The 24,420-nt window shown below is 48.0% G+C and overlaps 1 long non-coding RNA gene across 1 annotated transcript in view; it reads left to right on the top strand.

Annotated features, from left to right (window-relative positions):
* The first annotated feature begins 11,908 nt into the window (after positions 1 to 11,908).
* The window catches only part of LOC116669201, a 41,100-nt gene continuing 28,588 nt past the window's right edge, over positions 11,909 to 24,420 (top strand). The window contains exons 1-2 of the long non-coding RNA XR_004326551.1: positions 11,909 to 11,986; positions 12,140 to 12,209. This is a non-coding gene — a long non-coding RNA (uncharacterized LOC116669201). The remainder of the gene's footprint in view (positions 11,987 to 12,139; positions 12,210 to 24,420) is intronic.

Below are 24,420 nucleotides of genomic sequence, written 5' to 3'. Positions count from 1 at the left end.
GTTCAGCCTGTAAGGACTGAACACACTTCCTGGGAGGCTGCGGGGGCGGGGCGGGTAGGGGGTCAGGGGGGAGTGGAGGACCCTCAGCCCCGCCCCCACGCTCTTGCCAGAGAGTCAGAGGCCTTCTCCCTCCTTCCCTTCCTCTCTCCTCCTCCTCCTCCTCCTCCTCCTCCTCCTCCTCCTCCTCCTCCTCCTCCTCCTCCTCCTCCTCCTCCTCCTCCTCCTCCTCTTTTCTGGCTCCTCTCCCTTGGAGTGTCAAGTTTCCTGCTTGACTGAAATGAGGGATTGTGACAAGTCACACTTAGAATTCCTGTGATCACACACAAGCTTATCCTAGCCCACGCATGTTTACACATGTGTGTTTAACTCACTCTGTTACTCCTTGCATTTGTCAGGTTTCCAAAGGGGCCCAGCCCTGGGGCAGAAGCAATTCTGTGGGTCTAGGCAGATTTCTTGATGACACGCGAAGCCACAGACCCACAGACTCATTCCCAAACCCGCAGAGACGGGCAGAGCAAATCCAGACGATTTAGCGATTCTCATGAGCCTGAGTGAGAGGGCTTCCCCTCAGAGCGGGGACAGACAGACAGCTGCCACGGACAGACCCTCACTCCTCCCCCCAGCTTTTCAGCATTTTCACCTCGGGCCCAGGACATAAAGAAGCCCAAGACTGCCCAATCGAGAGAGATCTGGGCTCTCAGATACATGAGATAGTGTTCCAGTGGGGGAAAAGAGATGGACTTAAGTCGACTGAAGTTTTCCAAGCAAGAAGAGACACCAGCTCATTCAGGCAGAAATAACTGATTGGTTCCAGAAATGAATGGTTCTCATCAGTAAAGGCAGGAAGTAGGGCTCTGGGTGTTTGATGGGTAAAGGAAGGCAGGAGGGGAGACCTTCAGGGACTCACTGTTGATGCTGTTAGCTCTTCCCGATAGAAAATTGGGGGGGGAGGGGGATAGGGCGTCGAGGTGTGAAAGACCCCTTCCTGCCAGCAGCCAGGTAGGACGGACCCACGTCCGTCACATATGCCACGCCACACACAGCCCCCGAACAACAGCACTCCATGTCCAAAAGCTGCTGGTGAGGAACGGGATTAGAACAGAGGGTTGAAAACTTTCAGAGTGATGTCTGTCTGTCTGTCTGGAGTAGCTAGAGTCCATGCTTCTGTGGAATTAGCATCGGAACCCTGCTCCCTTGTGGCCCCTTTCTCAGACTCCAGCCTGGGGTCCCATATCTTCCATCCAAGACTTTCATCAAGCTTGTGGGGCCCCAGAACCTTCTCATCTCATCTCAGGGTTCATCCCTCCGGCATCCGAGCCAGCCCCTCTGGTCGAGGACTTTCAGTCCAGCAGTACCTATCAGCAGTGTCGTGGGTGCACAGCAGGGTGCGGGGGGTGAGCGGCGTCCCACGAGGTCCCTGCCTCGGGCAGCTCCTTCCCCTGGGAGGTGAGCACCCACCTCCACTTTTCTCACCTGCAATGGCCCAATGTTCCTCCGAGCTTTAACTCTTTGAAACTTTTACCTTTTTGAAATTGAGAAGGCTCCCCCAGCAGATGGCGGAGTTGAGGATGGTAAGAGCCAGGCTCAGAGGCATCAGAGCATGATGATTCCACCTTCTGGAGGGGCAGATAACCATTTTAGGAATTTTATGAGGAAATGAGCTGGGTCTGGAAACATCCATCCGAAGGAAAGCCAGCCGCATAGTGCTGTGAAACGGATTGTGCCAGGGCTCCGCTCGTCCTTACAGAGTACTGCAAACTCAGAGACTTGAACCAAACCCACTTAACGTCTCTCAGTCGTAGGGCAGAAATCCCTGTGGACTCACCTGGGTTCTCTGCTCAGGGCTGAACTCAACACGATGGTCGGGCCGGGCTATCTGGGGAGTTTAGGGAAGAATCTACTTCCCAGCTTGTTCAGGCACTTGGCAGAATTCCTTGCAGCGGTGGGTCTGAGGTCCCCATTTCCTTGCTGGCTGTCAGCCCAGGGCCACTCTCTCTGCTCCTGGAGGCCATTTGCCTTGTTTATCATATGCAATGTCCTCCATCTTCAAAACCAGCAACAGAGTCCTTGTCACTGTTTGAATCCCTCTGGCTTTCTCTTCCAATACCATCCAGAGAGCACTCTGCTTTTAAAGGGCTCAGGGGATGAGATCAAGCCCATCTTCCTTTTGCCGTGTCACAGGGGAGAAATACGCTGGCATGAGGGCCGTGCAGGCCATCTTAAACTACACCACACTGATCAAGAAAGGGTGTCAACAGAGATGTAACGTGCAGCCTGGCAACCGTCATTTGTATGTGCACATTTGAAAGTTGCTAAGACCGTAGATCTTAACAGTTCTCATCACAAGAGTAAAAAATCTTGTGACTCTGTGTGGTTGTGGGTGTTAACTACATTTATTATGATCATTTTGCAGTATGTGAAAATATCAGATCATTATTTTGTACCCCTGAAACTAATACAATGTTGTCCGTCAGTTATGTACCTCAAAAGAAAAAAAAAAAAAGATGTCAGCTTGAAGAGGAAGAGGGCGAGAAGGCTAGGCAGGACTGTGACAAGAGTGGTCCAAGGCCAAGACAAGGCGTGGATGGAAAGAAACTTCAGATTTGCTCCTGACCTAACATTTTCTAGCGATGGTTTCATCAAGACAGGGTTCTCCTGGGGCTTATAACTGTCTAGGGAGGCGATAAATGGGCTTTAGTCTATCTGGGAATCTCCTGATGTTTTATGAAACTTTTATATTCATGCATGTATGGGTTTTTCATGAATGAAGGGAGTGGAGGCGGGGGCAGGAGAAAGTGGGTATCTTTTAGTAGATTCTCCCAAGAATCTTAACCCAACAAGGTTAGCACATACTGCCATTTTGTTTTAATTAACAGCCTTATTGGGATATAATTCATATACCATACAATTCACTCATTTAAAGTGTGCAATTCAGTGGCCTTTCGTATATTGACAGAGTTGTGCGATCATCAACACAGTCAGCCTGAGAACATTTTCATCACCCCTGTGATCACAAAAACTCATACCCAGTAGCAGTCATTCCTTTTCCCTCCCAAAGCCTCAGCTCGACCCAACCGCTAATCTACTTTCTGGTCCTTTGGCTTTGCCTACTCTGGACATTTCATATAAATGGAATCATAGACTATGTTGTCTTTTGTGTTTGGCTTCTTTCACTTAGCATGTTTTCAGGGTTCATCCATGTCATAGTGTATATCAGCACATCGTTGCTTTTTGATGGCTGAATACTATTCCATTGTATGGATTTACCACATTTTATAAATCCAGTCATCAGTTGATGGACATTTGGGTTGTTTTTACTTTTTGGCTATTATGAATAATGCTGCTTTGAATATTCTTGTACCAGTTTTTCTGTGGACATAGGTTTTCATTTCCTTTGAGTATGTGTATGTATGTATGTACGTATGTGTATGTATGTATATATATATATAGATCCATCTAAGAGTGGAATTGCTGGTCCCCATGGTAACTGTTTAACCTTTTGAAGGACTGCTGAACTGTCTGAAATGACTGCATTTTGAGATACTCTGGGGACACTTTCATTTCAGCGATTAATGGCAAATAAGCCAAAAGAAGGCCAGCTGGCAGAGAACTGTCAGAAGGGAAACCAGGACTTGATGAAGCAATGGCCTAGGCCAGTTCAAGACTGATGAATACAGTACCTGATTACGGGGTGCCCAGACTCAAGGCAAGGGGGCTGAGCCATGGATTAGAGGCCAGGCAGCCATCCCAGCCCACCCGTAATTCACTTACAGCCACCACGTGTGCCCCGCCAATCCCGACAGCCTTTCGTGACCCTCACACCTGGGCTTCAGAACCCTCTGTCAATCAACAAATAATGGTGTTACTGAGTGCCTCCTGGGAGCCTGGTCCTGAGAGAATCAGAGGGGACAGATTACGAAACAATTGATCTGGTTCCTGCTTCTTGGAGCTTATGGTTTTGGGGGAAGGAGAGACTTTAGACCAGTATTTATAAATAGTTAAATAATTATCACTGCCGGGCTGTTGGGAAGTGCTGGGTGCTGGGTTCGTGTAAGAAGATGGAGGTGAGGAGCCAACCAAGTCGTTCTGCAGAAGCTATGTAATGTTTAGGGAGAGACTGGGAGGGTGAATGGGTGTTTTATTTAGGCAGACGAGGGTGGGCAGGAGGCGGGGGAAGGGGAGTAGGGCTGTACTAACACAAAGTGGGGGGCCTCGGGGTCTGGGAGGGGTGAGTCAGGAGGCCAGCGTCACTGGAGCAGAGAGACTGAGGACAGGAGGGAGCTGGAGCCTGCAGGGCCTTCTGGGTAGGCCTTCCCAAGGGCCTTGTGTTTTACCCTAAGGGGATTCAAGAGCGCTCGAGGATTTTATTTAAGAAAAAATAATAGTAAGAGACCAAAGGTTGAGCTCTGAGTAGAAGTTTATTTGGTTTCTGTTTTATAGTGACAGGCTCAGAAATGCCAGTTTGGCACAGAATCTAGGAGCTGGGGAATGAGGTTTGGGGGAAGAGAAAGGGAGTCGGTCTGTAAATCTGAAAAACAAAACAAAACTCACAAGCCGTCTCTGTCCTGAGCTCGGAAGGCGAGTCTGTGGGTGCCGCTGGTGAAATCCGGGCTTGATCGGGGGGCCCTTGGGTGGAGCACCTTCCTGGGAGGCTGCCCACTATCCGGTGCAAGGCAAGGTGCCCGTCTCAGGATGGTGCCACGCAGTTGTCTTAGCAGAAGCCAGACCCACTCAGCTGTCAGCAGGCTGCACAGCCGGTCAGTATTGAGCCGAGGAGGAGCATGCTGAGATTTGCCCTTGGCTTTGGCTCGTGTGTGGAGAATGGATTAAATGGGGTGCAAGAAAGGCAGGAGGCCAGAGTGTGTGCAGAGAGACCATCTTGCTAAAGGATAATTTTTTTAAGTAGAATTACGACTTCTATATACAAATAAAATGGACCCGTTTTAAAGATTTTACCGAACTCATCAATTGCGAGAACTAGTATGACGTCCAACCCAGTTCAGAGGAGAATCCAAAGAACAGACCCCTAGAGAGACAATCTGGAATGCTGACGCTGGTTTGCTAATAGATGCAAAAATGACCTCTACCGCAGGGCAGAAGTCAATTGCATCTTCCTTGTACAGAATTCATTTGAATTTCTATGAACAGAAATCATTTGCATCACCTCCATAAGTTAACTTCTGTCTCTACAGAGTATCAAAATGGTAAAGAAGAAAGGGAAAGAACAGAAGGGTCAAACCCCTCTAGAATCAGGTAACCCCGGAAGGGTCCTCTAGACATGGCACCACGGAAAGGAAACAGTAATATTTTTGTCTATTTCAAGATCTTCCACAAATTTCACTGACAGTCTGGAGCTGCTGCGGTGGTCCGTGCAATCCTGGATATATGCAGAGAAACAGTCTGATCCACAGATCCAAGTGGGGTGCTGTGGTTGAATTGGGGTAATGAGGGTCCACAGAGCTCACTTGCTCCCAACAAGCAGAACCTGGGACACCCCAGGAAGCCAGGGATGCTTCAGAATCCAGTTTGAAAACTTTGGCCCCCATATTTCCTAGGTTCATTGCCTGCTTAGCATTCTGTGTTGCCTGGACTTTCTAGTTCCCCAGATCTTACGATGAATTATTGATACATGATTTAAGTACCACCTCCTGCTTGTATTTAGGTATCTTAAAACATGAAAGAGGAATTATGCAATTAAGACACAATCCAGCATAGTGGTTTTAAATGCAGACTCTCGGAATAAGACTGAACTCTGTCACTTTGGGCACGTTTCTTAATCTTTCTGTGCCTCTGTATCTTCACTTGTGACATGGAGATTGTGGGAGCTCATGGGGTTGCTTTAAGATTAAATCAATTAATATGTGAATGTCATTGAGAACAGAACCTGGGGCATAGTGAGTATTAAGTCTTTACTGTCATTATGATTCTAGTGGTTGAATGAATCCACAGACCATCACTGGGACCACGATGCTGGTCTCTCATCAAAATTGTGATCCTTAACTAAACAACAAGCATCAGGCATGAATACACAGATAGGGAGATTCAGCCGTATAAACAGAGAACAAATGTGTGAGAGTTTTCAACATCAGTATCATCAAGTATTTACTGAGTGCCTGCAGAACCCGAGTGCAACGTGCCAGGCACCAGAGACGGGTGCTGAAGATGATGGATGACCTCCTGACCATCTGCCCAGCCCGTCCTTAGGGAAGGAATCACAGAAACCTTGGAGGTAACTCCTGGTAGCCTTTTCCTTCCTGAAAACAGCAACCGTTACGATGGAGGAGGTTAAGGTTGTTCTCATGCTGTTTTTGCCCAGTCTTCTTCCTTCCCCCCAGAATCTTCCCTGCATATGCCCTCTCGGCCCTCTGATCAGAGAGAGAGCTGCGGACCAGTTGTTATTGGAAGATCTGTGTTCTACCTCTCCTCTGTGGGACGTCTCAGCAGAGTTACCCATATGGATAATAATAATTATTACAACAAATCATGTGTGACATTTACAAAGAGGGTTCTTTGATACTCTGCTCTTCAGAGAGCTGGAGCTGGTTCCCCTCCCTTTGAATGTGGGCTGGACTTCGTGACTCACTTCTGAAGAACAGAATATGGCGGAAGTGAGGGTGGTGCCCTCTAAGACTAGGTCAGGAAAAGCACTGCGGCTTCCTCCTTCCTCTCTCTATGGGTCATTCAATCTGGGGGAAGCCAACCGCCATGCCGTGAGGACCCTCAAGCGGCCCTGTGGAGAAGCCCACCTGGGGAAGAGCTGAGGCCTCCCACCAGCAGCCACGGGAGCGGGTCTTACACGTGGATCCTCCAGCCTCAAATGAGCCGCCAGATGCCGACACCGTGACCACACTTCATGGTGGACCCAGAGCCAGGATCACCCAGATAAGCTGCTCCCAGAGTTTTGATCCTTAGGAATTACGTGAGAAAAGGATATCATTGGGCTTCTTCAGTTGAGTTTCTTTTTTTCAGCCCATTTTCTCAGCCCTTTCTTGGCTGACAACCCAATCTAAAGTAGCCACTCAATGACTCTCTAGTATATAAGCCCTTTGTATTTTTTATAACACTACTTAATTACTACTTAATTTTAAATTACTACTTAATTTTCTTATCTATTCATTGTTTAACTAGCGCCATTATAATTTAAGCTCCAGGAGAGCCAGCATAGTTTCTGTCTTACTTAGAGATATGTCTTTTTTGCCCAGAGTAGTGCATGGCACATAGTAGGTGCTCATTAAATGTTTGTTGAATGAATAAAGTGAATGATATCCATATATATCCTTTCATGGAAGGACCTATGTTAATCTTTGGATCTCTACAATTCTGAACGTAGTACCTTGAGCATGATCAGAGCTCAATTAACATTACAGACTGAATTAATATACTTTAGAAGACACTAAAGAACTGAAAAATGAACAGTGGTAATCTCAGAATCCCTCATAAAATGTGTGTGATCTTATTGTTTCATGCCTCTAAATTTGACCTAATTTATTACTCAGTAATAGATAATTATTATTATTACAAATAGTTTTTTTTTTCTTTTTTGCCTAATTGTTTGACAGTAAGGTGCAAATGTCATGACCCTTTAGCTCTAAATACTTTAGCAAGGTTCTTTGAAGAAGAATGACACTTAAGTTTTTTTTTTTTTGGTGGGGGGGTAATTAGGTTTACTTTGTTTGTTTGTTTATGGTGGAGGCACTGGGGATGGAACCCAGGACCTTGTGCACGCTAGGCATGGGCTCTACCACTGAGCTGTACCCTCCTCTCTCCAAGAACTTTATTTCACCTTATTAGGAGTTATCACACCCCTGAATTTGAATATTGATTAAATTGTTTCCAATATACAGTTCATACATTTCTCCAGTTGTCCCCAGAATATCCCAGTGGCTCTCCACTTCATTCAGAGTAAAAGCCAAAGTCCTTCTGAAGGCCCTGAGGACCCCCATCATCAGGCCCCCCACCCCACCCATACCTCTCTGACCTCATCTCCTCCCCTCCCCCTTGCTTACCCCTGTCCAGCCCCACCAGCCTCCTCCACGTTCTTTGGATCTTCAAGGCCTTCTCCCACCTTTTGCACTGACTATTCCCTGGGTGCAGAATTCGTTCTCACCTCCTTAGAGTCTTGGCTCAGATGGCTCAGATGTCCCTTCTCAGTGGTGTCTACCATGAATACCCATCCTAAAACTGCACCCCCGCCCCGGCACTCCCACTCCCTTGCCCTGTGGGTTTTCTCCGTCAGCATGTCGTCTTCTAACATATCGCTTTATTCACTTGTTGACTTTGTGTAACATCTATCTCCCCTATTGGAATGTGAGCCCCAGGAGGGCAGGGGTTTCCACCCGTGGTCACGGCAGTATCCCCACTGCCTAGAACGACGCCTGGTACCAACATCAGTGGAGCTGGTCCATCCATCAGTGGATGTTTGTGGGATGGATGAATGAGAGAAATGCCACCCATGGGCACTGGCAAAGGGGACATTGGGTGGGGTAATGATAATGACCTGCACACCTGCTGGAGAAGCCGGCCACATCTGGGGGAGACCCAGACGAAATGAGAGTGAGCCTTGCTAGCCAGGGTGACTGTGTGGTGGATTTCTTACCCCTGCCACCGGGATTACCTGTGTCCTGGGTCACATCCTGTATCTTAGAACATCCCTCTTATCTCAGAACATTTTAATACTCTCTTTTAAGAAAGAGCTAATAATACTAATATTTGCTGACATGTCCTATCGAAGGCTTACCGTGTACCGGTCCTGGTGCCAAATACACTAAACCTGGTGTCCCATTTAATCCTCAGCAATCCTGCAAGGCATGTATTACCATAAATCTCATTTTCTAGACAAAGATGGTTCAGAGGTTTCACTGACTTTTAAAATTAATATTTAACTTATTGAAATTGCAATTCAAAACCCTGGTTCTTCCCTAGGCTTCAACTTACAAATAATATTCTATTTGTGCTCAACATATTTTCATGATTGCTTTTAAAAGGATTTTGAATATTTGATTCCAGTTACAAAGTTAGACTCCCTTCAACATTTTAAATTGCATTTAAACATTTTATTGTATTCAGTTTCTTTTATGTACCTAAATGGCCTGACTTAACAAACAGAACCTTTCCAAGTATTTAAATATAAATTATTCTTCCAATAAATTAAACCTATAAATATGGTGAACTTTGAGGTCTCTTAAATGTTCCAATACAATATATGTGAGTTTAAGGAGTTTTCAGTTTAAAATTATAAATTTGAATCCATTACATTCCTACCGATTTTCAGTTGGAATTTCAAGATTTTTACTCTAAATAGGATGAATCCTATTGAGCTATAAATACGTAAATACCAAATGTGTACAGATTCTTTTACATAAAAACATTAATACCATGATTTGGATTCCTGTAAACTTTCTATTTCTATTTAAATCTTTAAATTTGCTCACTCACCAAGGAAGCTACAATATTCATATCACACTGTTTGGGGGGCTGCCTTCTTAACTCTTCTGAGATTACAGAACATTTTTCTCTTCCCTGCCATTGTTGTGTCAATGACCCCATGCTTCAGAGGAGGTGCCACATGGCCTAGGATGCCTAGATTTTTTTTTAACGCATTATTTTTTTTATTCTTATTTTTTATTGAAGTGTAGTCAATTTAAAATATTAGTTTCAGGTGTACAGCAAAGCGATTCAGTTATACAGATACATTTTTTCAGTTTCTTTTCCATTACAGCTCATTACAAGAAATTGTGTATAGTTCCCTGTGCTATACAGTAGGTCCTTGTTGTTTATTTATTTTATATATAGTAATATGTTAATTCCAAACTCCTAATCCCTCCCCTCCTTCCTGCTGGTAACCACAGTTTATTTTCTGTCTGTGAATCTATTTCTGGTTTGTAAGTAAAATTTGTATTTTTTTTTTTAGATTCCACATATAAGTGACATCATGATATTTGTCTTTCTCTGTTTAACTTCACTTAATATGATAATCTCTAGGTCCATCCATGTTGCTGCAAATGGCATTATTTCGTTCTTTTTATGGCTGAGTAATATTCCATTGTATATCTATACCACATCTTCTTTATGCAGTCATCTGTTGATGGACATTTAGGCTGTTTCCATGTCTTGGCTGTTGTAAACAGTGCTGCTGTGGACACTGGAATGTGTATGTTGGACTCCTAGATTTAAGTGATGTCACATTCCCGACCAGGAAACTCTACCACCTAATTTAATTCTGTATCTTTGGCTTTTAAGACTAGTCAAGCCATTTCTATCTAAAGCTAAAGAGCTTTGAACCAAATGGAATCCTACACTCTTTCATATTCTGTTGTCTCTTTGGACCATGCAAATCTTACAGACATTGAACTGGTGTCTGATTGAATCACGGCTTAGGAATCAGCTATTTTCCATCTCAAGGTGGAACTTCAGGCACAAGCGAGGGCTCGTCAGTTCTTTCCCAGGTCTGTTTTGTCACACCCTGTACTTCCATACCTGCGAGGTCACTGGCTCTCAGGACAGGGAACAGGGTGACTTCCTCCAGGGCCCTGTGTTGGATTCTCTCCTGCCGTAAAGGTTAAAGTTCACAGAAGGGACCAGAAGACACAGAGGCAGCAGAAGTACAGCTAGACGTGCTTCTCCAGAGGAAGCACAGAGGTGCCTGAGTCCTTTATTCATCTTCTTTTAAATTACAATAAGCCTGATTAGGCTGATAAGGCAGATGGCATTGTCTCCATGCCTTCACTCATTCATTTATTCAACAAACACGTATCGCCCGTGTATTATGGGCAAGGCCATTGTCTTCAAGGAGCTCACAGTCTACAAAGAGGGCTACCAGCCAGAGCTCAGGGCTGAAGGAGGGACATTGATAAAGTGCACTGGGGCTCAGGGGAGGGAGAATGTCCCTCTGGTGGACAGCCATCAGGAAAGGCTTATGGGACATGTGATGTTCATCTGTGTTTACTGGGTGCCTACTGTATGCTGGGCACAGCTGGGAGAGGGGTTTCAGGGATGAGTAAAAAAATTAAACAAGGTCATTTCCGGTTGTGGGAGCTAACTTTATTGGGTACTTTCAACGTGCCAGCTCTGTTCTAAGTGCTTTACACAGACTGACTTGTTTAATCCTCCCAGCCCTTCTGTGAGGCAGGAAACCATTAATAGCCCCACTCTGTAGGTGAGGAGGCTGTTGCATTTGTCTGTGGGTTCACGGAAATCTACCCCCAAATGTAGTGGCTTAAAAGAGCCATCATTTTCTTTGGTCACAAGCTGGTGAGTCAGGAACTCAGGCAGGGCTCAGCAGGGACAGCTCGCTCCTCTCTGCTCCACAGTTAGCCAGGCTTGCGGCTGCGGCTGGAGGATCCAGATGGCCTTGTCCCATGACTGGGGCCCTCCAGTTGTCCTTCACGTGACTCCTCTTAACAGGACGTCTGGGACTTCTTTACGTAGCAGCCCACTTCCCAGGGTGCAAACACATCACATCGCATCTAGCACGTTCAGTTGGCTCACAAGTGTCACAGAGCCAGCCCAGGTTCAAGTGGAAGGGAAACTGACATGGGATGAGTGGCAAAGTCACATTGCAAAGGGCGTGCAGGGCGGAAGCAATCGCTGTGGCTGTCTTTGGAAACAATCTTGTGCAGACACGGGGTATAAATAACTTGCTCACAGTCCTACAACTAATAAGTAGGCTGTGGGCGGCCAGCGGGGTAAAGGCCAGACGTGCAGAAATGTAGAGGCCATTTCAGATAAAATGATGCATGTAAATGAAAGCCCAGAGACAGGAAAAGCTGGAGAGTCATGGCTCCCTTTGCCGGAAGAAGTAGGTAAACAAGAATGAAGCAAAAAAAAAAGGTAGGCTGGGGCCAGACCGTGGCTGACCTTGAACACCAGGCTGAACTGTTTGGACCTTGATTCTGTAGGCAGTGGGCAGCTGTGGGAAGGTCTGGAGCTGGACGGTGACTTGATCAGGATTGCTTCAGGGAGATTAAGCCAGCCCTATGGGTGCGGGGTAAGTGGGGGCAGCCCAGGGAGCAGGGAGCCTCCCGCAGGAGTGATGGAGTCCTGACCTGGAGGGCACATGTCGGGGTGGAGGGATAGGTCTGAAGGCAGGAGACCCCACAGGGGTGCTTTTGACACAACCTGGCAACTTGGCATTTTTCAGACGAGGAAACTCTTGCTCTGAGAGGTTGACGCTCCAGGATCTCCAGCAAAGCAAATGGCAGAGGCAGAAGGTAAGAGGTCTGGGGGCCAAAGGATAAGAGGAGGGTAGGGCCAGGGAACCCAGGTCTTTGGACCCCTAGTCCATTCCGGCACAATGGGAGTGTTCGTGGTGGGGACCAGAAAAGCTGGGGCTCCGGTGACTTCTTTGTGGGGTGCATTGATGTCAGCAACTTGCAGATGTCAGTCTCATGAATTGCCCAATGAGGAGATGTCTTGAGCCAATAGGAAGAGCCCGCCGTGGTTGGGTACCTGCACTCCTCCCGCTGCTGCCGGGAGCCCACATCCCGGGGAGTGAGACCTGGTCCACTACGGGGAGATGGGGGCTGGGGTTGGATGGAGAAACAGAGGCTTGAACTGTGTCATCTCCACACACTCTGAGTTGCTTTGAGGGTCTTTCTAAGTAATAAATTTTTTAAAAAGCAGCAAGGGAGAGAGAAGAGGGGATGTGATATGTGGTTCTTTCAAAGCTCTTAGTTTGAAAAGACACTGAGGTTTTTTTTTTCAAAGAGCCTGGTTGATCTCATTCTTAGCATCTCTGGCTGAAAGGGGGCTCCCCACCCCCTCTGTACTCGTTTCTCCCTGGGATTTGGACCTCTTCTTCTGACACACTTCATGCGGGGAGAGCTCATTTTGGCTTCCTCAAAAATTGGACGCTAAATTTAGAACTGGCCTCAAAACTTCTGATCTTTGAGCTCAACTTGTCTGGCTTGGCCCAGCCTGCAACAGTCACCTCTTATCACCATTAATGTTGTTCCTATTTGGTTCTCCTGTTGTCTTAGAAACATGAATTGGTATGATGGGTCACAGCCAAGAAACATAAGCCAGAGCCCACCAGTCTCCCCAGAAAGGACCCTGTCTCTGCTCTTCTCTTGTAAATAATGTTCTCTCGGAGCAGAACATGTTTCCCCCTCATTTTCTGGGAGCTGGGCCCCTTGGGCCCATTCCAAATTCCTCTGGTCTCCCTTCCATCTGCTGCAAGTTCCATCCCTGCCTTCCCATCCCTAGAATCACCAGAAACCAGGCCTTCGTTTGTGCCTGGGCCCAGCTGCTTGTCCACCTGGACTCAGGCCTATTAACCCCTGACCCTCATCCTTCCCTTTACCTCCTTCCACAAAGCCACAGTTGGAGAAGGAGCCCTAAGCTGAGGGCCTTCCCTATCCCCACCGAATGGTCCTTCACACACCCAGTTCTGACCACAGACACGTCATCTCCCTCAGAGCCCAGCAGCTGGTTCTGAGTTCTGGTCACTGCCCCTCACTTCTGTGTGTCCTTGGGCAAGTCACTTGACTTCCTAGCTGAGCCTGTTCTCCTACCTGTAAAATGAGGAGTGGAAGGAATGGGCCTCTAACCTTAGGGTGCACCCTGCTTTAAAACATTCCATGCATCTCTGTCCGTGATCAGTAAAAACCCGAGAAAAGGTCCTTTTAGCATGAAAGAGAGGAGTGTCACATGATGTCACCACAATATCCCTGCAGAGCAACAGTCTGGAAAGCACTAGAGGGTTCCAGCATCCCTCACTGACGTCCAGAGACGTAACCCCCCATAACTCCACTTGGAATGGTTCTGCGGGAGGCCAAGGCCATCTGGATCTCATCTGTGATAGTTCTGAAGGTCTACAGCATCCTCAAGATAAAAGCTAAATTCTTTGGAGCAGTGTTTCCCAAATTGCTTTCCATGGAACACTGGGATCCCGCGTGTGCTTGGGCTTTGCCAGTAAGTTTGGGGAAAGCTGGGTTTCTTTACGACAAGATTTGTCAGAGCCCCAACTCCAGGCGTTCTGCTTATGCTTCAGAACAGCCTTTGGTTTTGCCCTTTTGCTGTTTCTGTTTTACAGATGAGAGTTGAGGCTCAGAGAGGTTAAGTGATTTGCCCAGAGCCCTGCAGCCTGGACGACTGGGATCTGAGCCTAGACTGTGTTCCTAACATGAGGCTATATTTTCATCCCATGTTATTGGCCCCGAGAACCTGCCTTGTCCCAGCTGAAACACCTCAAGGAAAATAGAGCAAAGGAGAGCTTTCTGGGGAAGGAAAGGGGACAGTAAGGGGGCATGTTATGAGTAGAGGGAAGCCTCAGGTATAGGGGCACGTAGCTGTTTCCTGGGGACAACTCATTCGTGGCGGATGTGGACTCAGAGACGTCTCTGCTGCGCCTTCGCAGCTGTCCCCACCCCTGGAGCAAGTCAGGTGAAGAAGTGCCACCCCTTTTATAAGAAAGGTTCACAAAGACTCGTGGCGATCCGGAGATGCCTGTTCCAGAAGAATCCATCGTTGCCCGCGGATTAGTACCACACAACTCCCCTGGCCAGCACAGCTGATTTCACGGGGGCACAGCAGCCCCCAGGCGGCCAGGGTTCTGAGAGACTGAATTAGTACTAGTCACTCGCTCATGCTCTCCTTCCTGTAAGCACATGCTGTGCACGGCAGACGGCGTGGCCAACAAGTTCAATGTCCCTGTTCTCCAGGAAGGACAGACCTTACACATGTCACGAGCGGTGCAGTTACCACCAAAGTGAGTTCTCTGAACGGAAGGGGCGTGGTTCTGTGACAGTATGTACAGCCGCGCGTGGCCTAGCTTAGGGAGGCTCTGTGTGGCCGAGGAGGCCATGACCCACGTGTCCCTTCAAGATGCCCTTTTCCAAAGAATGTAGTTGACTGACAGCCCTCAGTGCCACGCTTCCAGATCAGCCTCAGTGTTCACTTCCTCCCCAGGCAGCTCCTCACCAATGACAGCACAGCTGGCCACCTCTGCCCACCCAGGACCACTCTCACAGGCCGGCTGAGATTTGAGTGTCCTACAGTCTGAAGCTCTCCCTTCCCTCCCTCCTTTCACAGGTGTCAGACCTGACATCTCTCCCCACCACGTACAACTGCTCCATCGCTCCCTTTCATATCATTTTGACATCTGCTTTGGGTTTAAAAAAAAAACAGTGTAATTCAATTGAGTAAATTGGAAAGCTTTTATTGGCTCTATTGAATGATTCATGAACCAGGAGCATCCAATCTAACAGAAAGGAGCTCCAAGGAGCTGTACAATAAAAGGCTTTCATAGGGAGAAAGGAGCAGGATCAGGGAAGTTACACTCGGCCAAACAGCGGGTTGGTTGCAAAGTTACTTTCCTTTAGAGGATGGGGGTGGGGAGCGGTGGTCTACCTGGCAGGTTACCTAACTAATGCTGACCCGGTGGTTCCTGCCTGGCTGGTTTAAGATTTCTTTTCTAGGAGAGCCTAGACTATAATTAGTCTCAGTTTGGGGATATGGGGCGTCAGCAACTCCATTTGGGGGCCTGTCATCTTGTGTTTAACACAAGGAAAATTAGAAATTAGGTGTTTTGAGCTGAATGATCAATGAAAATATAATCTCTCAAAGCTTGTATACAGCTAAAGAGTGCTTAAAGGAAAACGTTTAGCTTATTAGCAAAGAAAAAAGATAAAATCAGTGATCTAAGCTGCCACTTCAAAAAGCTAGACCAAGAAGAGCAAAGTAAACCCAAAGTTAGGAGAAGGAAGGAAACAAACAGAAAATTAACAAAGCCGAAAGTTGGTTCATTGAAAATATAAGCAAAATTGGTAAATTCCTAGCAGGATGGATCAAGGAGAGAGAAACAGAAGGAAAATAAATTATGAATATAAGGGATAAAAGAGAAGCTATGACCACAGAGCCTACAGACACTGGAAAAGAATAATAGTAAACCAATTAAAAGAATAATTAGAAATTATTATGAACAACTTTATGCCAATCAATTTGACAACACAGATGAAATGGACAAATTGCTTGACACATTATAGCTTACCGAAATTGACACAAATGAAATTGGAAGTCCAAAGAGTTTTATCTGCTAAAGAATTTGAATTCATGATCCAAACCCTTCCCACCAAGGAAACTTCAAGCCCAGAGAGCTTCACTGGTGAATTCTATCAAACATTTAAGGAAAAAATAACACCAAACTTACACAAATTTTCAGAAAACAGCAGGAGGGAATACATCCCAATTCATTTTATGAGGCCAGCAACACCCTGATACCAAAACAACAAAGACGTCATAAGTGGCTTGAATCCAGATCTCAGTACCGTTATTAAGCAGATGTACTTCCTTAGTATGCTGCATATCCCAGACAGGTCATCAGGAAGACCTCACTTGTCACAGACACTCAGGGACAAGGCTGATGAAACTTCCATCTTAACAGAGGCTTCCACTATGATTAAGGCAGAGAAAGGAGACATAGCGAATTGCCTACTGATTCTTAAAGCTTCTGCCCTGAAGTGACATGTGTCACATAGGTGCATGTTCATGACTGTGTCCCACAGGGATGGGGGTGTCCTAACACATTCTTGGAAGGAGAGGAGAATGGATAGCGATTATCTGAGGAGTTATATATATATATATATATATGTGTAGTAACAAAAGAGCCTAAATAAGTAATATGAGTGACCTGCCCAGTGAGAGACTGCAGAGTGGACAAGGGGACCTTGGGGCTTGGTTTTAAGAAATGCTACCAGCCTGAGAGAGGGGATGAGCCTGTGAAGGAGGCATCTCAATGGAGCAACCGGAGAGAGAGGGGAAAACCAGGCGAGTTCATGAAGGGACCGGCCGACGGTGTCTAATGGGATTGAGGGGTCAGGAAGAGGAGGATGTGGACAACCAGGATGTCACTGGTACCAGGACAACATTATGTCTGTGGAGTGATGGTGGTGGAAGCCAGAAGGAAATGAGTAAGAACTGAGTGTGAGATGAAGGGAAACAGAATATGGACAGCCTCTTAAGAAGCTGGTTGTGAAGGGAAGGAACTGGAAGAGGACATGTGTTAAGAGAAGGTTTGTTTGTTATTTCAGCGGGAGAGACTAGCGGATGTTTGAATGTTGATGGGGACGGACTAGTTTGGAGGCAGTGGTTAAATACATAAGAGAAGGGAGAGTAGAAGGGTCCTGGAAGGCGGGACTTGAAAGTCGGCAGAGAAGGATGCCCTGAGGTGGGACTGGGGGGCTGTGGCTGAGCTGGGGTGAGTGGAGACCAGGCAGCAGAGGAGGCCAGAGGGAGAGGAAGTAACTGTAGAGCGACGCATAGTGAGGCTGAGACCCGGGAGGGAGAAGACCTGTGGCAGAGTCGAGTCTTGCTGGTCCTTTTTCTTGAAAAGATTTCATTTACTCCACAAATATTTATGGAGTACCTGCTATGTGCCAAGCCGGATCCCGAGCACTGTGGCTAGAGCTGTCCGCAGGACACATGCCATCCTTGTCCTCAGAATCTGTCCCTGCAGCCAAAGACGCTGAGTGGCAACAGCCTCTTTGGCAAGGCAGGTGTCTTCAGTTTGGACAGATTTACTGAATAGCAGCAGAAAGACGCCATCGATATGGGGATCAGAGGCAAACGGACTTCCTGGAATAGGAAGGGGGCTGTTGGAGAGGGCTTGTCCTCTGGAAGATCTTGGGAACTTTGGGAAAGGGAGGAGTGTGTATCCGGATGCGTCTCTGGTGCCATTTGATGCAGAGAATCCCTCTGTGCTTCGAGTGTGTTGGGATGTGGTTGTGATCGACTATATGTGTGGGAAGAAAAAGACAGACCAACAAGGTGGCACCTTCCTAGGAGACATGCCCATTCTGGTTCTTCACTTTTTTTGTTGTAGAAATTTGACAGCATGTACAAAAATGGAGAGAACAGTACAGTGACCCTCCACAGCCCATCATTCTCACCACCTCTTCCTCCTCCAAACACCTCTGACTAATCCATGCCTCTCATTGGACAATTAATCATGTACTTTCTCATGAAATCTTAGTTCGGGCTACTCCTGAAACCAGCACTGTTTCTCGGGCTTTTCTGTCACTTGAGCCAATACCTTTCTTTCTATACTTCAGTTTGAAGTGAATTTTTTTTCTCTTGTAATGAAAAGAATCCTGTCTAATGTAGAGACCCAGAGATTAGTCCCACCCAACCTTATTTGCCTGGCTCCCTGGGCCCAAGTACCCTTTCAAGGGCATCCACTGTTGTTAGTTATCTGTGGCTGGAAAACACACCATCCCAAACTTAGTGAGTATGGTAACCAGGCTCTAAGAAAGCCCTTAAAGGTCCTCACCTCCTGGTATTTATGCCCCTGAGGCGTCTCCTATATCTTATCAAGGTCACTCTGTGAGAGGAACAGAATGTAATGGAAATGATGATGTGTGACTTCCAGGCTAGGTCATAAGACACATTTGCACTTGGCACCTTGCTCCCCACACCAGGCATATCCCACTGCATGGTGATGTCCGAGTGAGCACACAGGAAGGTCCCTGGCCAAGCCCTGGAGAACCAGGGAGGGCTTCCTGGTAGAAGCAACAACCGAACTGTACCCTAAAACCGCATCTCCCCTCTGAATGCTCAGTGGACACAGGTCTCTGAAGGCACGTTCAGGGATGCCACTCACCCCGTCAGGACAGGCTCTCATGCCTCCCAGGGTGTCAAGGGACACATCTGGTCAATGCATCCACCCTGGAGGGGAGAAAGCCAGACATCGGAGCACTTTCTCAGGGGCCTCCTGCGGCTGGTGCCCCAGCCTCTGTGGTCAACTCAGAGAAGTGCAGCTAAAGGAGGAGGCACAGTCCCCACCAAGGAGGAGTGTTGGGGGGGGGTGTCAGAAAGGGGGAGTTGACCCCCTGAAAACACACAGACACACAGCTCAAGCTGAACTGTCAGTGGGGAGAGGCTGGCTACTGGCCAGTGCTTGGGCCCCCCCACCCCCTCTGCCGACCGGCTGTCTCCATCCCTTCCTGGGCCTTCCCGAAGGTAGGAGCCAGGACCTCCCTCCCCTTCCAACAACAGCTCCTGCTCTCCTGCCCACACACTTCCCACTCCCACGGCCGCTCCCGGCAGAAGGCCTTCACCAGCCTGTCTTCTCCCCCAGGTTCCCACTGGTGCTTCATTGCTCTTCTTTTCTTCCCTTTTGCTAAATGTTCTTGCTTATGTGAAATGGCAATGGGTGGGCATGAGCGTAGGTCTCTGCACGTGTGTGTGTGTGAGCGTGTTCACCACCGGATATCGGCGTGTGAGCCAGACCCGGCATATAGGTGTGTACATATGCGGGGGGTCTCGGGCTCAGATGTGAGAGGTGTAGGGGAGGCAGGCAGAGGTCCAGACCCTTTAGCACCTCCTGGAAAAGACCTTCGCTGCTCCAGCCTCTGCCCACCTCCCAGCCTCAGAGCCTACCACCGCCACGGAACTCACCCTGCTCTCCCTCGCCCTCTCTCTCCCCTCAGCCTAGGGTTTCTGCTCCCAATTCCCATCCACCACTAGGCAAACTACTGCTTGTCCCTCAAGGCTCTGCTCAAGTGTCATCTCCTTCCAGGAGCCTCCTGAGCCCCTGGGTCTGTGCTGGCTGCCCCTACAGCAATGGCCACTGCCTCTTCCCTTGCTTGAAGGCTAGGACCTTGCCTGTGCTGGTCACCTTCCCTCAGCATCCCTGACGGTGCCAGGCCCCCAGTGGGAACTCGCTGCAGGGAGGTGAATGAAAAATAAAATTACATTACCATAGACATACACATATATATGTATATCTCGCTTCCCCCCACCCAGCTACACAATCTTTTGGTGGGTTAAGTAAGGTTCAAAGGAATTGTAGGGGGATGTTGGGGAACGTGGGTTCCTTTTATCTTTGGGATTGGGGTTGTGCCCCTCCACCCTCCTACCGACACATACACACCGGTACCACACGAGGCTGCTTTCTCTAAAGAATGTGAGAGTTATCACTCAACTTCTGATCTCTGGTTTAAGGCCAGGGCCAAACACCCTCAGTAATCACCCTCCCCACACGGAACACACGTTGAAGTCAGTCTGAGCCCCCCGGGGAGGGGGGGGGCGGAAGACTTCTGAGAGAGGGAGGCCCCGCCCCCTCACTGCTCCTCCAGCCAATCACTGAGCCCCTTTGGTTTCCGGAGCAAGGGTGAGGGCGGGAGGCAGGGAGCCGGGCTGGAAGGGGTTTCGAGCCCGGCAGGCTGCATGCTCCGGGGGCTGACGCAACTGGAGAATTTGGCTTCTTTTTATCACATATATCATTTTGCCATATATGGTCACCGAGAGCTACTGGCAGCGAGGCTCGGGCCCAGATGGTGGGCTCCCAGAGTGAAGTGAGCTACATACCAGCCCAGAACAAATAGACCATCGCTCACCCGCCGGACAGGTGGGTGGGCCAAGAGAGGGGCTATATATAGTTCTGCTCACATTCCTCTGCTAATGCATGTTGGCCCCCAAATGCTCAAACAATCTCCATTTCTGGCCCTTTTTACTGAATTTGCTAATTGCTATTCTTCTATAACCAAGGGAACGAAAAAAATTTCCTGAGGAATGTGGGGGAGGAGGTCTGCTGGCCTTTCCCTTCCTTTATCCTCTGACCCTCCCCTCCCTTCCTCCCGCCCCTTCTCCACTTCTTCCCTTAACTGCCCCCCACCACCACAAGTCTTTCCCATTTCCTCCAGCCCCAGCAGGCCTCCTCTGCTGATTCTCCTCATTTCTTCCTTTGCCGGAATTCCCTTCTTCCCTGTATCCCTCCAGCCCAGGTGAAGCTGGCTAGGTGCAGGTGAGCCCCTGACGCTGGGCAGGATTCAGAGAAGTGTGCAGGCGCAGCAGACAAGATCCCCCAGCTCCCGGGAAAGACCTGTCCCTGCCAAATGTTGGAGGCTCGCTCTCCCCGGCTGTCCTGACCAAGCAAGAGATGCTGCCCCAGCCTTCCCAGGCACCCAAGGTAGCAAAAATGGCAGCATGGGAAGCCATGCCCTGAGACTCTATGGGACCCAAAGAAATATTGGTGATTCCCAGAAGCCACTGTCAGGACAGCACTATATACCGCCGGCCTGAGACGCTCAAGATTTCGGAGGTTTACACCTCCAGCCCAGAGCTTCAGAGCTTCAGAATCACAGGTCGGAGGTGGCACTGTTACCTGCCAGGGTGGTGGCTCAATCCTAAAGCAAAGACAGATGGAGCGAGGTTAGACCAGTTCTGGAGTGGTGGGTGCAAGCTTGACGATGTTCTCAGGAGCAGCTGACCCTCTGATGTCAAGGGAGAGGAAGGCAGGCGGCCAGGCCAGCCTCTCGCATAGGGTGCAGAAGCCATTCTTAGAGAGTACAGTCTGGGTGAAATGTGGCTTTGGTGATCCCTGTCTTCTAATTTGCTCCAAACAGCAGGCACTGATTCTGCCGGCAGTGCACTCCCTGTGCCTTTAGCACGCAGCAGGAGCTCAACCCTGCTATACATGAGGGGGCTTTTACAAGCTACTGGTGTCCTAGCCCAGTACATTCTGATCTAGCAGTCTGAGGTAGGTTTGGGGCATGTGATGTGAGATACACCTATTCCCCCCAGCTTCCCTAGTGATCTGATGCATGTGCAGCTGCAAACAGGCTGGCTCTTCTGGGGGTATCTGGCCCGAGCCCACCAGCTCCCAATCCCCCAACCTGGAGCAGCCTCAGGTCCCCTGAGCAGAGCCCCTGACTAGGGGGCTCAGGGGTCCAATTGGCTGGTAAGAATGACTCCTGGTCTGGGACTTAGAACCTGACTCCCATCTGGCTCTGTCCTGAATTACCAGAGCCCCCTACTCAATGCTCCTAATTTCTTAAAACCCCATTTTCTTCAACCACAAAATCAGGAGGTAGAGAACTTCTGTAAAGACCAATGAGATTGTCTACATAGTAGTAATGATACCAAACAATTACCATGTACCCACACCATGCTGGGTGCTGAAGACATGCTATTTTATTTGGGTCTGCTACTCTGTCCACTTTATAGATGAAAGAATTGAATCTTAGGGTAAATTCCTGGCCAGGGCCCCCTAGCCACTGACTGCATAGGAGAGCTGGAATACAATTCCAGAGCTTGCAGGCCGAACATAAAGGGACTTGTTGCTGGCTGTCTTTTCCAGGATGTCAAAGCTAAATCTGACAAGACAGACTCTGAGAGGATGCTTCAGGTCATGCAGAGAAATGCCCTGGGCACGCTCCCCGGTTCTGGCTCAAGCAGCATGGTGTTTCCCCAGCCCTCCATCGTGGGCTGCCAAGGAGTGGGTTTCAAAGCTGGCCTCTTCATTGAATAAGAACACAAAATAGTGGTTGGCCCAAAGATGATGTGACATCAGTCAGCTGAGAGAGAGAACAGCAGCCACCCTCTACTCAGCAGAAAGGAAAGAAAATACAAAACAGGAGGAGGGTGGCTGCATGAACAGTGGGTCTATCTTCAAGCCAGGAAGTCGGTAGTGTGTAGGTTCCGTTCTCCTCCATCCCACCTCCACCTTCCCCCTGCTCTAGGAGAAGGTGGAAAATGAGGTTAGTGTCATGGGGGAGTGAAGGTAGAAGCAGCCTGAATCAGGAAACTGAGCTGTTGTGACTGGAATTGGCAAGTCCGGAAAGAGCCAGTGGCCAAGTGAGAGAGGTTAGGGACATGGTTTTGTCCTTGTGTGATCTTTGTCAACTTATTGGGACTTGGACTTGAGACCTGAGAGTTCAAGGGGTGGTCCATTGCCTTGGAGGTACTTTGCCTGAATTGAGGGGAAGCTGCCCAAAAAGTCTGCAGTGGGAGCATGGATGGCTATTCAATTAGCATCCCCTTTCTCTCCTTGTTTTTATTAAACACACACACATGAACTCTTAAGTTAAAAATCAAGAAAAAAATATAAAATAAAATCAAGAAAACTGAGTTTGAACAGAAAGTTTCTACTGTATAGCACAGGGAACTATATTCAATATCTTGCAGTAACCAATAATGAAAAAGAATATGAAAAGGAATCTGTGTATGTATATGTATGACTGTAACAGCATGCTGTCCACCTGAAATTAACACAACATTGGAAACTAACTATACTTCAATTTAAGAAAAGAAAACCGAGTTTGAAAAATGATAGCTTTATAAGAAAAAACAGAAACGGGTTTCCAGGTGCTTCCCTTTCCACAAAGGCCAGACTCTGGTGGTTCTGGTTCTCCTTCTCTGATGGTTTCGGTGAGGGAAACCCGTGCCTTTTGGTTTCACCTGCTTGGACGCCACACTCCACTCCCTCCAGCGCTCTCCCCGCTCTTCCCGCCACCCACTTAAGGGGCGGTGCAGGTGAGACGTGACGGCTGGGGTGGGAAGCCGCCCCCTGCAGCTGTGGTGACCCGGCTTCTTGCTCACTGCATTAAGTGAGATGCCCCCAGCAGCACAGCCTCCCTCCGCACCTACATCCCTGCGAGGCGGAAGAAACAGGTCACGGGACCGCCGGGAAAGCGTGTACAGAGCCTCTTGATCCAATGAGGCGCATCCAGAGAGAATAAACCACCCAAGGGCGGTGCTGACGAGGCCCAGGTGAGGCTGGGTCGGGAAAACCAGATTGTGGAGAAGCTCGGGTCTTCAAATCCTTGCGGATGCTGTTCTTTTAAAGTGTCTTCCTAGGCTGGAGGGTGTATCTCAGTGGCAGAGTGTGTAGTCCTGGGTTCAATCCCCAGTACGTCCATTAAAATAAATAAGCCTAATTGCCTGTCCCCCCCCCACCCCAAAAATAATTTTAAAAAAATTAAGTGTTTTCCTTATTGGGATTTTCAAACATATGCCAAAGTAGAGTAAATAGTACAAGGAACCCCTTCCCCACCCCGACACCTGTCACCCATTTTCAACAGTGGGCAGTACTCCGCCATTCCTTGCGGTTTCCTCTCACAGGGTTGTTTTTTCTCCCCTGGAATATTTAAAAGCAAATTTCAGATTTATTATGTCACCCCAAATACAGCAGTATTTATCTCTAACAGATAAGGGCTTTTTTGACGCAATCATCATAACAATGTTACATCCAACAAAATGAATTTCTTAACATAAAAATAATCTGTTTGGTTTTCTCTAACTATCTAAAAATGCCTATTTTTAGTTGGTTCAAATCGGGATCCAAACAAGGCCTGCACGTTGCATTTGGTTGACATGTCTCAAGTCTTTTCATTTATAACATGTTCCACTCTCCTGCTGTTTTTCATGTCATTTATTTGTCAAAGAAACTGGGTCATTTGTCCTTTAGAATTAGTCACATTGGCTCACAGAATTCTCCTCGGGTGGCCTAAGTGTTCTTCACGGATAAAGTCATATGTTGAAATTCAAGGCGTGGGTATTCTCAACCGGGGTGGCACATCAGTATCACCTGGGGAGATCTTAAACGCTTCAGAATTCCTGACCCGGCCCCTGGTGATTCTGATTCAGCCAAATCTAGGGTAGAGCCCAGGAGTCTTTTTTTTTTTTTTTTAAGCTGCCCAAGTG

Source organism: Camelus ferus, chromosome 16 (genome assembly GCF_009834535.1).
Source record: "Camelus ferus isolate YT-003-E chromosome 16, BCGSAC_Cfer_1.0, whole genome shotgun sequence".
Taxonomy (NCBI): Eukaryota; Metazoa; Chordata; class Mammalia; order Artiodactyla; family Camelidae; genus Camelus; species Camelus ferus.
The sequence above is the reverse complement of the archived record's forward strand: the minus strand, read 5'-3'. Positions and strand labels throughout refer to the sequence as shown.